General features: G+C 44.2%; 14 non-coding genes and 4 pseudogenes across 14 annotated transcripts; all 18 read right to left on the bottom strand.

Annotated features, from left to right (window-relative positions):
* Positions 1–363: 363 nt before the first annotated feature.
* On the bottom strand, positions 364–482 carry LOC130400977 (5S ribosomal RNA). The gene has a single exon (XR_008903442.1). It is a non-coding gene; the product is annotated as a 5S ribosomal RNA (ribosomal RNA).
* Positions 483–1,010: 528 nt separating this feature from the next.
* LOC130395768 (5S ribosomal RNA) lies at positions 1,011–1,128 on the bottom strand. The gene has a single exon (XR_008898784.1). It is a non-coding gene; the product is annotated as a 5S ribosomal RNA (ribosomal RNA).
* A 519-nt stretch (positions 1,129–1,647) lies between these two features.
* Positions 1,648–1,766, bottom strand: LOC130395026 (5S ribosomal RNA). Its single transcript, XR_008898128.1, has one exon. It is a non-coding gene; the product is annotated as a 5S ribosomal RNA (ribosomal RNA).
* Positions 1,767–2,276: 510 nt separating this feature from the next.
* On the bottom strand, positions 2,277–2,395 carry LOC130395699 (5S ribosomal RNA). The gene has a single exon (XR_008898724.1). It is a non-coding gene; the product is annotated as a 5S ribosomal RNA (ribosomal RNA).
* A 530-nt stretch (positions 2,396–2,925) lies between these two features.
* Positions 2,926–3,046, bottom strand: LOC130395459 (5S ribosomal RNA). Its single transcript, XR_008898513.1, has one exon. It is a non-coding gene; the product is annotated as a 5S ribosomal RNA (ribosomal RNA).
* Positions 3,047–3,705: 659 nt separating this feature from the next.
* Positions 3,706–3,825, bottom strand: LOC130396032 (5S ribosomal RNA; annotated as a pseudogene).
* Positions 3,826–4,353: 528 nt separating this feature from the next.
* Positions 4,354–4,471, bottom strand: LOC130395147 (5S ribosomal RNA). The gene has a single exon (XR_008898235.1). It is a non-coding gene; the product is annotated as a 5S ribosomal RNA (ribosomal RNA).
* Positions 4,472–5,002: 531 nt separating this feature from the next.
* Positions 5,003–5,121, bottom strand: LOC130394232 (5S ribosomal RNA). The gene has a single exon (XR_008897411.1). It is a non-coding gene; the product is annotated as a 5S ribosomal RNA (ribosomal RNA).
* A 515-nt stretch (positions 5,122–5,636) lies between these two features.
* LOC130395974 (5S ribosomal RNA) lies at positions 5,637–5,755 on the bottom strand (annotated as a pseudogene).
* Positions 5,756–6,269: 514 nt separating this feature from the next.
* LOC130396113 (5S ribosomal RNA) lies at positions 6,270–6,378 on the bottom strand (annotated as a pseudogene).
* Positions 6,379–6,907: 529 nt separating this feature from the next.
* Positions 6,908–7,026, bottom strand: LOC130394884 (5S ribosomal RNA). The gene has a single exon (XR_008897999.1). It is a non-coding gene; the product is annotated as a 5S ribosomal RNA (ribosomal RNA).
* Positions 7,027–7,543: 517 nt separating this feature from the next.
* LOC130395359 (5S ribosomal RNA) lies at positions 7,544–7,661 on the bottom strand. The gene has a single exon (XR_008898425.1). It is a non-coding gene; the product is annotated as a 5S ribosomal RNA (ribosomal RNA).
* Positions 7,662–8,179: 518 nt separating this feature from the next.
* Positions 8,180–8,298, bottom strand: LOC130400461 (5S ribosomal RNA). Its single transcript, XR_008902945.1, has one exon. It is a non-coding gene; the product is annotated as a 5S ribosomal RNA (ribosomal RNA).
* Positions 8,299–8,818: 520 nt separating this feature from the next.
* Positions 8,819–8,937, bottom strand: LOC130395248 (5S ribosomal RNA). Its single transcript, XR_008898326.1, has one exon. It is a non-coding gene; the product is annotated as a 5S ribosomal RNA (ribosomal RNA).
* A 520-nt stretch (positions 8,938–9,457) lies between these two features.
* Positions 9,458–9,576, bottom strand: LOC130394239 (5S ribosomal RNA). The gene has a single exon (XR_008897417.1). It is a non-coding gene; the product is annotated as a 5S ribosomal RNA (ribosomal RNA).
* A 516-nt stretch (positions 9,577–10,092) lies between these two features.
* LOC130395394 (5S ribosomal RNA) lies at positions 10,093–10,211 on the bottom strand. The gene has a single exon (XR_008898454.1). It is a non-coding gene; the product is annotated as a 5S ribosomal RNA (ribosomal RNA).
* Positions 10,212–10,736: 525 nt separating this feature from the next.
* On the bottom strand, positions 10,737–10,857 carry LOC130396303 (5S ribosomal RNA; annotated as a pseudogene).
* A 523-nt stretch (positions 10,858–11,380) lies between these two features.
* Positions 11,381–11,499, bottom strand: LOC130394315 (5S ribosomal RNA). Its single transcript, XR_008897486.1, has one exon. It is a non-coding gene; the product is annotated as a 5S ribosomal RNA (ribosomal RNA).
* Between the last annotated feature and the right edge of the window lie 334 nt (positions 11,500–11,833).

Here is an 11,833-nt window from a genome sequence, read left to right as displayed (position 1 = left end):
TGAATTCATTAATTATCTGAAATACACTGCGTGCGCGTGTGATGTTAAATGTTTGAACCAAGGTTAACGGTTAAAGTGTCAGAGAATGGGTGGTGATTTTTTGACGTCCTCCCATGATCTGAAGTGAGCGTGCGTGTTTGTGTTGGTGAAAGTTTAAGAAATGTACAACTGTCGGTTCAGCTCTCTGGTGCTCCCTGCTGGCAGTATCACTATACTGTCCTCATGTTTCACAAAAATAGTTTTGAGAGACGTTGTCAGTTTTTGTATGTTGCTTAAATCCTCCAAAGCGGTTGGCAGTAAACATCAGGTCACGGTACGCCACGGTAGGCCACGGAGGCAATGAGCTCGAGTTGAAAAAGAAAAAGCTTACAGCACCTGGTATTCCCAGGCGGTCTCCCATCCAAGTACTAACCAGGCCCGACCCGGCTTAGCTTCCGAGATCAGACGAGATCGGGCATGTTCAGGGTGGTATGGCCGTAAGCAATTAGTGCAGGCGCAAAACCAGGTTTTACACAGTAGCACATAAGGAGTGAGAAAGCTGCTGAGGCTCGACGTTACACTCTTACAAAAACAATCATTAGTTAGATATAAACGGCAGTAATTGATTCAGTAGGACTCCTTATCCATGTAAACGATCATTGTGACATCTGAATTCATTAATTATCTGAAATACACAGCGTGTGCGTGTGATGTTAAATGTTTGAACCAAGGTTAACGGTTAAAGTGTCAGAGAATGGGTGGTGATTTTTTGACGTCCTCCCATGATCTGAAGTGAGCGTGCGTGTTTGTGTTGGTGAAAGTTTAAGAAATGTACAACTGTCGTTTCAGCTCTCTGGTGCTCCCTGCTGGCAGTATCACTATACTGTCCTCATGTTTCACAAAATAGTTTTGAGAGACGTTGTCAGTTTTTGTATGTTGCTTAAATCCTCCGAAGCGGTTGGCAGTAAACATCAGGTCACGGTACGCCACGGTAGGCCACGGAGGCAATGAGCTCGAGTTGAAAAAGAAATAGCTTACAGCACCTGTTATTCCCAGGCGGTCTCCCATCCAAGTACTAACCAGGCCCGACCCTGCATAGCTTCCGAGATCAGACGAGATCGGGCGTGTTCAGGTGGTATGGCCGTAAGCAATTAGTGCAGGCGCAAAACCAGGTTTTATACAGTAGCACATAAGGAGTGAGGAAGCTGCTGAGGCTCGACGTTACACTCTTATAAAAACAATCATTAGTTAGATATAAACGGCAGTAATTGATTCAGTAGGACTCCTTATCCATGTAAACGATCATTGTGACATCTGAATTCATTAATTATCTGAAATACACTGCGTGTGCGTTTGATGTTAAATGTTTGAACCAAGGTTAACGGTTAAAGTGTCATAGAATGGGTGGTGATTTTTTGACGTCCTCCCATGATCTGAAGTGAGCGTGCGTGTTTGTGTTGGTGAAAGTTTAAGAAATGTACAACTGTCGGTTCAGCTCTCTGGTGCTCCCTGCTGGCAGTATCACTATACTGTCCTCATGTTTCACAAAAACAGTTTTGAGAGACGTTGTCAGTTTTTGTATGTTGCTTAAATCCTCCAAAGCGGTTGGCAGTAAACATCAGGTCACGGTACGCCACGGAGTCAATGAGCTCGAGTTGAAAAAGAAAAAGCTTACAGCACCTGGTATTCCCAGGCGGTCTCCCATCCAAGTACTAACCAGGCCCGACCCGGCTTAGCTTCCGAGATCAGACGAGATCGGGCGTGTTCAGTATGGTATGACCGTAAGCAATTAGTGCAGGCGCAAAACCAGTTTTTATACAGTAGGATGAGAAAGCTGCTGAGGCTCGACGTTACACTTTTACAAAAACAATCATTAGTTAGATATAAACGGCAGTAATTGATTCAGTAGGACTCCTTATCCATGTAAACGATCATTGTGACATCTGAATTCATTAATTATCTGAAATACACTGCGTGTGCGTGCGATGTTAAATGTTTGAACCAAGGTTAACGGTTAAAGTGTCAGAGAATGGGTGGTGATTTTTTGACGTCCTCCCATGATCTGAAGTGAGCGTGCGTGTTTGTGTTGGTGAAAGTTTAAGAAATGTACAACTGTCGGTTCAGCTCTCTGGTGCTCCCTGCTGGCAGTATCACTATACTGTCCTCATGTTTCACAAAAACAGTTTTGAGAGACGTTGTCAGTTTTTGTATGTTGCTTAAATCCTCCAAAGCGGTTGGCAGTAAACATCAGGTCACGGTACGCCACGGAGTCAATGAGCTCGAGTTGAAAAAGAAAAAGCTTACAGCACCTGGTATTCCAAGGCAGTCTCCCATCCAAGTACTAACCAGGCCCGACACTGCTTAGCTTCCGAGATCAGACGAAATCGGGCGTGTTCAGGGTGGTATGGCCGTAATCAATTAGTGCAGGCGCAAAACCAGGTTTTATACAGTAGCACATAAGGAGTGAGAAAGCTGCTGAGGCTCGACGTTACACTTTTACAAAAACAATCATTAGTTAGATATAAACGGCAGTAATTGATTCAGTAGGACTCCTTATCCATGTAAACGATCATTGTGACATCTGAATTCATTAATTATCTGAAATACACTGCGTGTGCGTGTGATGTTAAATGTTTGAACCAAGGTTAACGGTTAAAGTGTCAGAGAATGGGTGGTGATTTTTTGGACGTCCTCCCATGATCTGAAGTGAGCGTGCGTGTTTGTGTTGGTGAAAGTTTAAGAAATGTACAACTGTCGTTTCAGCTCTCTGGTGCTCCCTGCTGGCAGTATCACTATACTGTCCTCATGTTTCACAAAAATAGTTTTGAGAGACGTTGTCAGTCTTTGTATGTTGCTTAAATCCTCCAAAGCGGTTTGCAGTAAACATCAGGTCACGGTAGGTCACGGTAGGCCACGGAGGCAATGAGCTCGAGTTGAAAAAGGAAACGCATACAGCACCTGGTATTCCCAGGCGGTCTCCCATCCAAGCACTAACCAGGCCCGACCCTGCTTAGCTTCCGAGATCAGACGAGATCGGGCGTGTGTTCAGGGTGGTATGGCCATAAGCAATTAGTGCAGGCGCAAAACCAGGTTTTATACAGTAGCACATAAGGAGTGAGAAAGCTGCTGAGGCTCGACGTTACACTTTTACAAAAACAATCATTAGTTAGATATAAACGGCAGTAATTGATTCAGTAGGACTCCTTATCCATGTAAACGACCATTGTGACATCTGAATTCATTAATTATCTGAATACACTGCGTGTGCGTTTGATGTTAAATGTTTGAACCAAGGTTAACGGTTAAGTGTCATAGAATGGGTGGTGATTTTTTGAACTCCTCCCATGATCTGAAGTGAGCGTGCGTGTTTGTGTTGGTGAAAGTTTAAGAAATGTACAACTGTCGGTTCAGCTCTCTGGTGCTCCCTGCTGGCAGTATCACTATACTGTCCTCATGTTTCACAAAATAGTTTTGAGAGACGTTGTCAGTTTTTGTATGTTGCTTAAATCCTCCAAAGCGTGTTGGCAGTAAACATCAGGTCACGGTACGCCACGGAGTCAATGAGCTCGAGTTGAAAAAGAAAATGCTTACAGCAACCTGGTATTCCCAGGCGGTCTCCCATCCAAGTACTAACCAGGCCCGACCCTGCTTAGCTTCCGAGATCAGACGAGATCGGGTGTGTTTTGTTTTTTTTTTCTTTTTTTTTCTTTTGGTGACACCCGTCACTACTTACAGCACCTGGGCTTCTGAGGAGGTCTCCCATCCAAGTACTAACCAGGCCCGACCCTGCTTAGCTTCCGAGATCAGATGAGATAGGGCGTGTTCAGGGTGTGTATGGCCGTAAGCAATTACTGCAGGGGCAAACCAGGTTTATACAGTAGCACCATAGGAGTGAGAAAGCTTGCTAAGGCTCGACGTTACACTTTACAAAAAAAATCATTAGTAGATATAAACGTCAGTAATTGATTCAGTAGGACTCCTTATCCATGTAAACGATCATTGTGACATCTGAATTCATTAATTATCTGAATACACTGCGTGCGCTGTGTGATGTTAATGTTTGAACCAAGGTTAACGGTTTAAAGTGTCAGAGAATGGGTGGTGATTTTTTGACGTCCTCCCATGATCTGAAGTGAGCGTGCGTGTTTGTGTTGGTGAAAGTTTAAGAAATGTACAACTGTCGGTTTCAGCTCTCTGGTGCTCCCTGCTGGCAGTATCACTATACTGTCCTCATGTTTCACAAAAATAGTTTTGAGAGACGTTGTCAGTATTTTGTATGTTGCTTAAATCCTCCAAAGCGGTTGGCAGTAAACATCAGGTCACGGTACGCCACGGTAGGCCACGGAGGCAATGAGCTCGAGTTGAAAAAGAAAAAGCTTACAGCACCTGGTATTCCCAGGCGGTCTCCCATCAAGTACTAACCAGGCCCGACCCGGCTTAGCTTCCGAGATCAGACGAGATCGGGCATGTTCAGGGTGGTATGGCCGTAAGCAATTAGTGCAGGCGCAAAACCAGGTTTTACACAGTAGCACATAAGGAGTGAGAAAGCTGCTGAGGCTCGACGTTACACTCTTACAAAAACAATCATTAGTTAGATATAAACGGCAGTAATTGATTCAGTAGGACTCCTTATCCATGTAAACGATCATTGTGACATCTGAATTCATTAATTATCTGAAATACACTGCGTGTGCGTGTGATGTTAAATGTTTGAACCAAGGTTAACGGTTTTAAAGTGTCAGAGAATGGGTGGTGATTTTTTTGACGTCCTCCCATGATCTGAAGTGAGCGTGCGTGTTTGTGTTGGTGAAAGTTTAAGAAATGTACAACTGTCGTTTCAGCTCTCTGGTGCTCCCTGCTGGCAGTATCACTATACTGTCCTCATGTTTCACAAAAATAGTTTTGAGAGACGTTGTCAGTTTTTGTATGTTGCTTAAATCCTCCGAAGCGGTTGGCAGTAAACATCAGGTCACGGTACGCCACGGTAGGCCACGGAGCAATGAGCTCGAGTTGAAAAAGAAATAGCTTACAGCACCTGTTATTCCCAGGCGGTCTCCCATCCAAGTACTAACCAGGCCCGACCCTGCATAGCTTCCGAGATCAGACGAGATCGGGCGTGTTCAGGGTGGTATGGCCGTAAGCAATTAGTGCAGGCGCAAAACAGGTTTTATACAGTAGCACATAAGGAGTGAGGAAGCTGCTGAGGCTCGACGTTACACTCTTATAAAAACAATCATTAGTTCGATATAAACGGCAGTAATTGATTCAGTAGGACTCCTTATCCATGTAAACGATCATTGTGACAATCTGAATTCATTAATTATCTGAAATACACTGCGTGTGCGTTGATGTTAAATGTTTGAACCAAGGTTAACGGTTAAAGTGTCATAGAATGGGTGGTGATTTTTTGACGTCCTCCATGATCTGAAGTGAGCGTGCGTGTTTGTGTTGGTGAAAGTTTAAGAATGTACAACTGTCGGTTCAGCTCTCTGGTGCTCACTGCTGGCAGTATCACTATACTGTCCTCATGTTTCACAAAAACAGTTTTGAGAGACGTTGTCAGTTTTTGTATGTGCTTAAATCCTCCCAAGCGGTTGGCAGTAAACATCAGGTCACGGTACGCCACGGAGTCAATGAGCTCGAGTTGAAAAAGAAAAAGCTTACAGCACCTGGTATTGCCAGGCTGTCTCCCATCCAAGTACTAACCAGGCCCGACCCTGCTTAGCTTCCGAGATCAGACGAGATCGGGCGTGTTCAGTATGGTATGACCGTAAGCAATTAGTGCAGGCGCAAAACCAGTTTTTATACAGTAGGAGTGAGAAAGCTGCTGAGGCTCGACGTTACACTTTTACAAAAACAATCATTAGTTAGATATAAACGGCAGTAAATGATTCAGTAGGACTCCTTATCCATGTAAACGATCATTGTGACATCTGAATTCATTAATTATCTGAAATACACTGCGTGTGCGTGCGATGGTTAAATGTTTGAAACCCAAGGTTAACGGTTAAAGTGTCAGAGAATGGGTGGTGATTTTTTGACGTCCTCCCATGATCTGAAGTGAGCGTGCGTGTTTGTGTTGGTGAAAGTTTAAGAAATGTACAACTGTCGGTTCAGCTTCTCTGGTGCTCCCTGCTGGCAGTATCACTATACTGTCCTCATGTTTCACAAAAACAGTTTTGAGAGACGTTGTCAGTTTTTGTATGTTGCTTAAATCCTCCAAAGCGGTTGGCAGTAAACATCAGGTCACGGTACGCCACGGAGTCAATGAGCTCGAGTTGAAAAGAAAAAGCTTACAGCACCTGGTATTCCAAGGCGGTCTCCCATCCAAGTACTAACCAGGCCCGACCCTGCTTAGCTTCCGAGATCAGACGTGTTCAGGGTGGTATGGCCGTAAGCAATTAGTGCAGGCGCAAAACCAGGTTTTATACAGTAGCACATAAGGCGTGAGAAAGCTGCTGAGGCTCGACGTTACACTTTTACAAAAACAATCATTAGTTAGATATAAACGGCAGTAATTGATTCAGTAGGACTCCTTATCCATGTAAACGATCATTGTGACATCTGAATTCATTAATTATCTGAAATACACTGAGTGTGCGTGTGATGTTAAATGTTTGAACCAAGGTTACGGTTAAAGTGGTCAGAGAATGGGTGGTGATTTTTTGACGTCCTCCCATGATCTGAAGTGAGCGTGCGTGTTTGGGTTGGTGAAAGTTTAAGAAATGTACAACTGTCGTTTCAGCTCTCTGGTGCTCCCTGCTGGCAGTATCACTATACTGTCCCTCATGTTTCACAAAAATAGTTTTGAGAGACGTTGTCAGTCTTTGTATGTTTGCTTAATCCTCCAAAGCGGTTGGCAGTAAACATCAGGTCACGGTAGGTCACGGTAGGCCACGGAGGCAATGAGCTCGAGTTGAAAAGGAAACGCATACAGCACCTGGTATTCCCAGGCGGTCTCCCATCCAAGCACTAACCAGGCCCGACCCTGCTTAGCTTCCGAGATCAGACGAGATCGGGCGTGTTCAGGGTGGTATGGCCATAAGCAATTAGTGCAGGCGCAAAACCAGGTTTTATACCGTAGCACATAAGGAGTGAGAAAGCTGCTGAGGCTCGACGTTACACTTTTACAAAAACAATCATTAGTTAGATATAAACGGCAGTAATTGATTCAGTAGGACTCCTTATCCATGTAAACGACCATTGTGACATCTGAATTTCATTAATTATCTGAAATACACTGCGTGTGCGTTTGATGTTAAATGTTTGAACCAAGGTTAACGGTTAAAGTGTCATAGAATGGGTGGTGATTTTTTGACGTCCTCCCATGATCTGAAGTGAGCGTTGCGTGTTGTGTTGGTGAAGTTTAGAATGTACAACTGTCGGTTCAGCTCTCTGGTGCTCCCTGCTGGCAGTATCACTATACTGTCATCGTGTTTCACAAAAATAGTTTTGAGAGACGTTGTCAGTCTTTGTATGTTGCTTAAATCCTCCAAAGCGGTTGGCAGCAAACATCAGGTCACGGTAGGCCACGGAGGCAATGAGCTCGAGTTGAAAAAGAAAATGCTTACAGCACCTGGTATTCCCAGGCGGGCTCCCATCCAAGTACTAACCAGGCCCGACCCTGCTTAGCTCCGAGATCAGACGAGATCGGGCGTGTTCAGGGTGGTATGGCCGTAAACTAATAGTGCTGGCGCAAAACCAGGTTTTATACAGTAGCACATAAGGAGTGAGAAACCTGCTGAGGCTCGACGTTACACTTTTACAAAAACAATCATTAGTTAGATATAAACGGCAGTAATTGATTCAGTAGGACTCCTTATCCATGTAAACGATCATGTGACATCTGAATCATTAATTATCTGCAATACACTGCGTGTGCGTGTGATGGTTAAATGTTTGAACCAAGGTTAACGGTTAACAGGGTCAGAGAATGGGTGTTGATTTTTTGACGTCCTCCCATGATCTGAAGTGAGCGTGCGTGTTTGTGTTGGTGAAAGTTTAAGAAATGTACAACTGTCGTTTCAGCTCTCTGGTGCTCCTGCTGGCAGTATCACTATACTGTCCTCATGTTTCACAAAAATAGTTTTGAGAGACGTTGTCAGTCTTTGTATGTTGCTTAAATCCTCCAAAGCGGTTGGCAGTAAACATCAGGTCACGGTAGGCCATGGAGGGAATGAGCTCGAGTTGAAAAAGAAAATGCTTACAGCACCTGGTATTCCCAGGCGGTCTCCCATCCAAGTACTAACCAGGCCCGACCCTGCTTAGCTTCCGAGATCAGACGAGATCGGGCGTGTTCAGGGTGGTATGGCCGTAACCAATTAGTGCTGGCGCAAAACCAGGTTTTATACAGTAGCACATAAGGAGTGAGAAACCTGCTGAGGCTCGACGTTACACTTTTACAAAAACAATCATTAGTTAGATAATAAACGGCAGTAATTGATTCAGTAGGACTCCTTATCCAAGTAAACGATCATTGTGACATTCTGAATTCATTAATTATCTGAAATACACTGCGTGTGCGTGTGATGTTAAATGTTTGAACCAAGGTTAACGGTTAAAGTGTCAGAGAATGGGTAGTGATTTTTGGACGTCCTCCCATGATCTGAAGTGAGCGTGCGTGTTTGTGTTGGTGAAAGCTTAAGAAATGTACAACTGTCGTTTCAGCTCTCTGGTGCTCCCTGCTGGCAGTATCACTATACTGTCCTCGTGTGTTTCACAAAAATAGTTTGAGAGACGTTGCGTCTTTGTATGTTGCTAAAATCCTCCAAAGCGGTTGGCAGTAAACATCAGGTCACGGTAGGCCACGGAGGCAATGAGCTCGAGTTGAAAAAGAAAAAGCTTACTGCACCTGGTATTCCCAGGCACTCTCCCATCCAAGTACTAACCAGGCCCTACCCTGCTTAGCTTCCGAGATCAGACGAGATCGGGCGTGTTCAGGGTGGTATGGCCGTAAGCAAATAGTGCTGGCGCAAAACCAGGTTTTATACAGTAGCACATAAGGAGTGAGAAACCTGCTGAGGCTCGACGTTACACTTTTACAAAAACAATCATTAGTTAGATATAACGGCAGTAATTGATTCAGTAGGACTCCTTATCCATGTAAACGATCATTGTGACATCTGAATTCATTAATTATCTGCAATACACTGCGTGTGCGTGTGATGTTAAATGTTTAAAACCAAGGTTAAAGGTTAAAGGGTCAGAGAATGGGTGGTGATTTTTTGACGTCCTCCCATGATCTGAAGTGAGCGTGCGTGTTTGTGTTGGTGAAAGTTTAAGAAATGTACAACTGTCGTTTCAGCTCTCTGGTGCTCCCTGCTGGCAGTATCACTATACTGTCCTCATGTGCACAAAAATAGTTTTGAGAGACGTTTGTCAGTCTTTGTATGTTGCTTAAATCCTCCAAAGCGGTTGGCAGTAAACATCAGGTCACGGTAGGCCACGGAGGCAATGAGCTTGAGTTGAAAAAGAAAAAAGCTTACAGCACCTGGTATTCCCAGGCGGTCTCCCATCCAAGTACTAACCAGGCCCGACCCTGCTTAGCTTCCGAGATCAGACGAGATCGGGCGTGTTCAGGTTGGTATGGCCGTAACCAAATAGTGCTGGCGCAAATCCAGGTTTTATACAGTAGCACATAAGGAGTGAGAAACCTGCTGAGGCTCGACGTTACACTTTTACAAAAAACAATCATTAGTTAGATATAAACGGCAGTAATTGATTCAGTAGGACTCCTTATCCATGTAAACGATCATTGTGACATCTGAATTCATTAATTATCTGAAATACACTGCGTGTGCGTGTGATGTTAATGTTTGAACCAAGGTTAACGGTTAAGTGTCAGAGAATGGGTGGTGATTTTTTGACGTCCTCCCATGATCTGAAGTGAGCGTGCGTGTTTGTGTTGGTGAAAGTTAAGAAATGTACAACTGTCGTTTCAGCTCTCTGGTGCTCCTGCTGGCAGTATCACTATACTGTCCTCGTGTTTCACAAAAATAGGTTTGAGAGACGTTGTCAGTCTTTGTATGTTGCTTAAATCCTCCAAAGCGGTTGGCAGTAAACATCAGGTCACGGTAGGCCACGGAGGCAATGAGCTTGAGTTGAAAAATAAATAGCTTACAGCACCTAGTATTCCAAGGCGGTCTTCCATCCAAGTACTAACCAGGCCCGACCCTGCTTAGCTTCCGAGATCAGACGAGATCGGCCGTGTTCAGGGTGGTATGGCCGTAAGCAAATAATGCTGGCGCAAAACCAGGTTTTATACAGTAGCACATAAGGAGTGAGAAACCTGCTGAGGCTCGAACGTTACACTTTTACAAAAAGATCATTAGTTAGATATAACGGCAGTAATTGATTATGTAGGACTCCTTATCCATGTAAACGATCATTGTGACATCTGAATTCATTAATTATCTGAAATACACTGCGTGTGCGTGTGGATGTTAAATGTTGAACCAAGGTTAACGGTTTTTAAAGTGTCATAGAATGGGTGGTGATTTTTTTGACGTCCTCCCATGATCTGAAGTGAGCGTGCGTGTTTGTGTTGGGTGAAGTTTAAGAAATGTACAACTGTCGGTTTCAGCTCTCTGGTGCTCCCTGCTGGCAGTATCACTATACTGTCCTCATGTTTCACAAAAACAGTTTTGAGAGACGTTGTCAGTTTTTGTATGTTGCTTAAATCCTCCCAAAGCGGGTTGGCAGTAAACATCAGGTCACGTACGCCACGGACGTCAATGAGCTCGAGTTGAAAAAGAAAAAGCTTACAGCACCTGGTATTCCAGGCTGTCTACCATCACAGTTACTAACCAGGGCCCGACCCTGCTTAGCTTCCGAGATCAGACGAGATCGGGCGTGTTCAGTATGGTATGAACCGTAAGCAATTAGTGCAGGCGCAAAACCAGTTTTTATACAGTAGGAGTGAGAAAGCTGCTGAGGCTCGACGTTACACTTTTACAAAAACAAGTCAGTTAGTTAGATATAAACGGCAGTAATTGATTCAGTAGGGACTCCTTATCCATGTAAACGATCATTGTGACATCTGAATTCATTAATTATCTGAAATAACACTGCGTGTGCGTGCGAGGTTAAATGTTTGAACAGGTTAACGGTTAAAGTGTCAGAGAATGGGTGGTGATTTTTTGACGTCCTCACACATGATCTGAAGTGATCGGGGGGGGGGGTGCGTGTTTGTGTTGGTGAAAGTTTAAGAAATGTACAACTGTCGGTTCAGCTCTCTGGTGCTCCCTGCTGGCAGTATCACTATACTGTCCTAAGTGTTCACAAAAATAGTTTGAGAGACGTTGTCAGTCTTTGTATGTTGCTTAATCCTCCAAAGCGGTTGGCAGCAAACATCAGGTCACGGTAGGCCACGGAGGGCAATGAGCTCGAGTTGAAAAAGAAATGCTTACAGCACCTGGTATTCCCAGGCGGGCTCCCATCCAAGTACTAACCAGGCCCGACCCTGCTTAGCTTCCGAGATCAGACGAGATCGGCCGTGTTCAGGGTGGTATGGCCGTAAGCAAATAGTGCTGGCGCAAAACCAGGTTTTATACAGTAGCACATAAGGAGTGAGAAACCTGCTGAGGCTCGCGTTACACTTTTACAAAAACAATCATTAGTTAGATATAAACGGCAGTAATGGATTCAGTAGGACTCCTTATCCATGTAAACGATCATTGTGACATCTGAATTCATTAATTATCTGAAATACACTGGCGTGTGCGTGTGATGTTAATGTTTGAACCAGGTTAACGGTTTAAAGTGTCAGAGAATGGGTGGTGATTTTTGGACGTCCTCCATGATCTGAAGTGAGCGTGCGTGTTTGTGTTGGTGAAAGTTTAAGAAATGTACACTG

This window comes from Gadus chalcogrammus, chromosome 12 (genome assembly GCF_026213295.1).
Source record: "Gadus chalcogrammus isolate NIFS_2021 chromosome 12, NIFS_Gcha_1.0, whole genome shotgun sequence".
Taxonomy (NCBI): domain Eukaryota; kingdom Metazoa; phylum Chordata; class Actinopteri; order Gadiformes; family Gadidae; genus Gadus; species Gadus chalcogrammus.
Note: the sequence above shows the minus strand (reverse complement) of the source record. Positions and strands in the feature narration are given on the sequence as shown.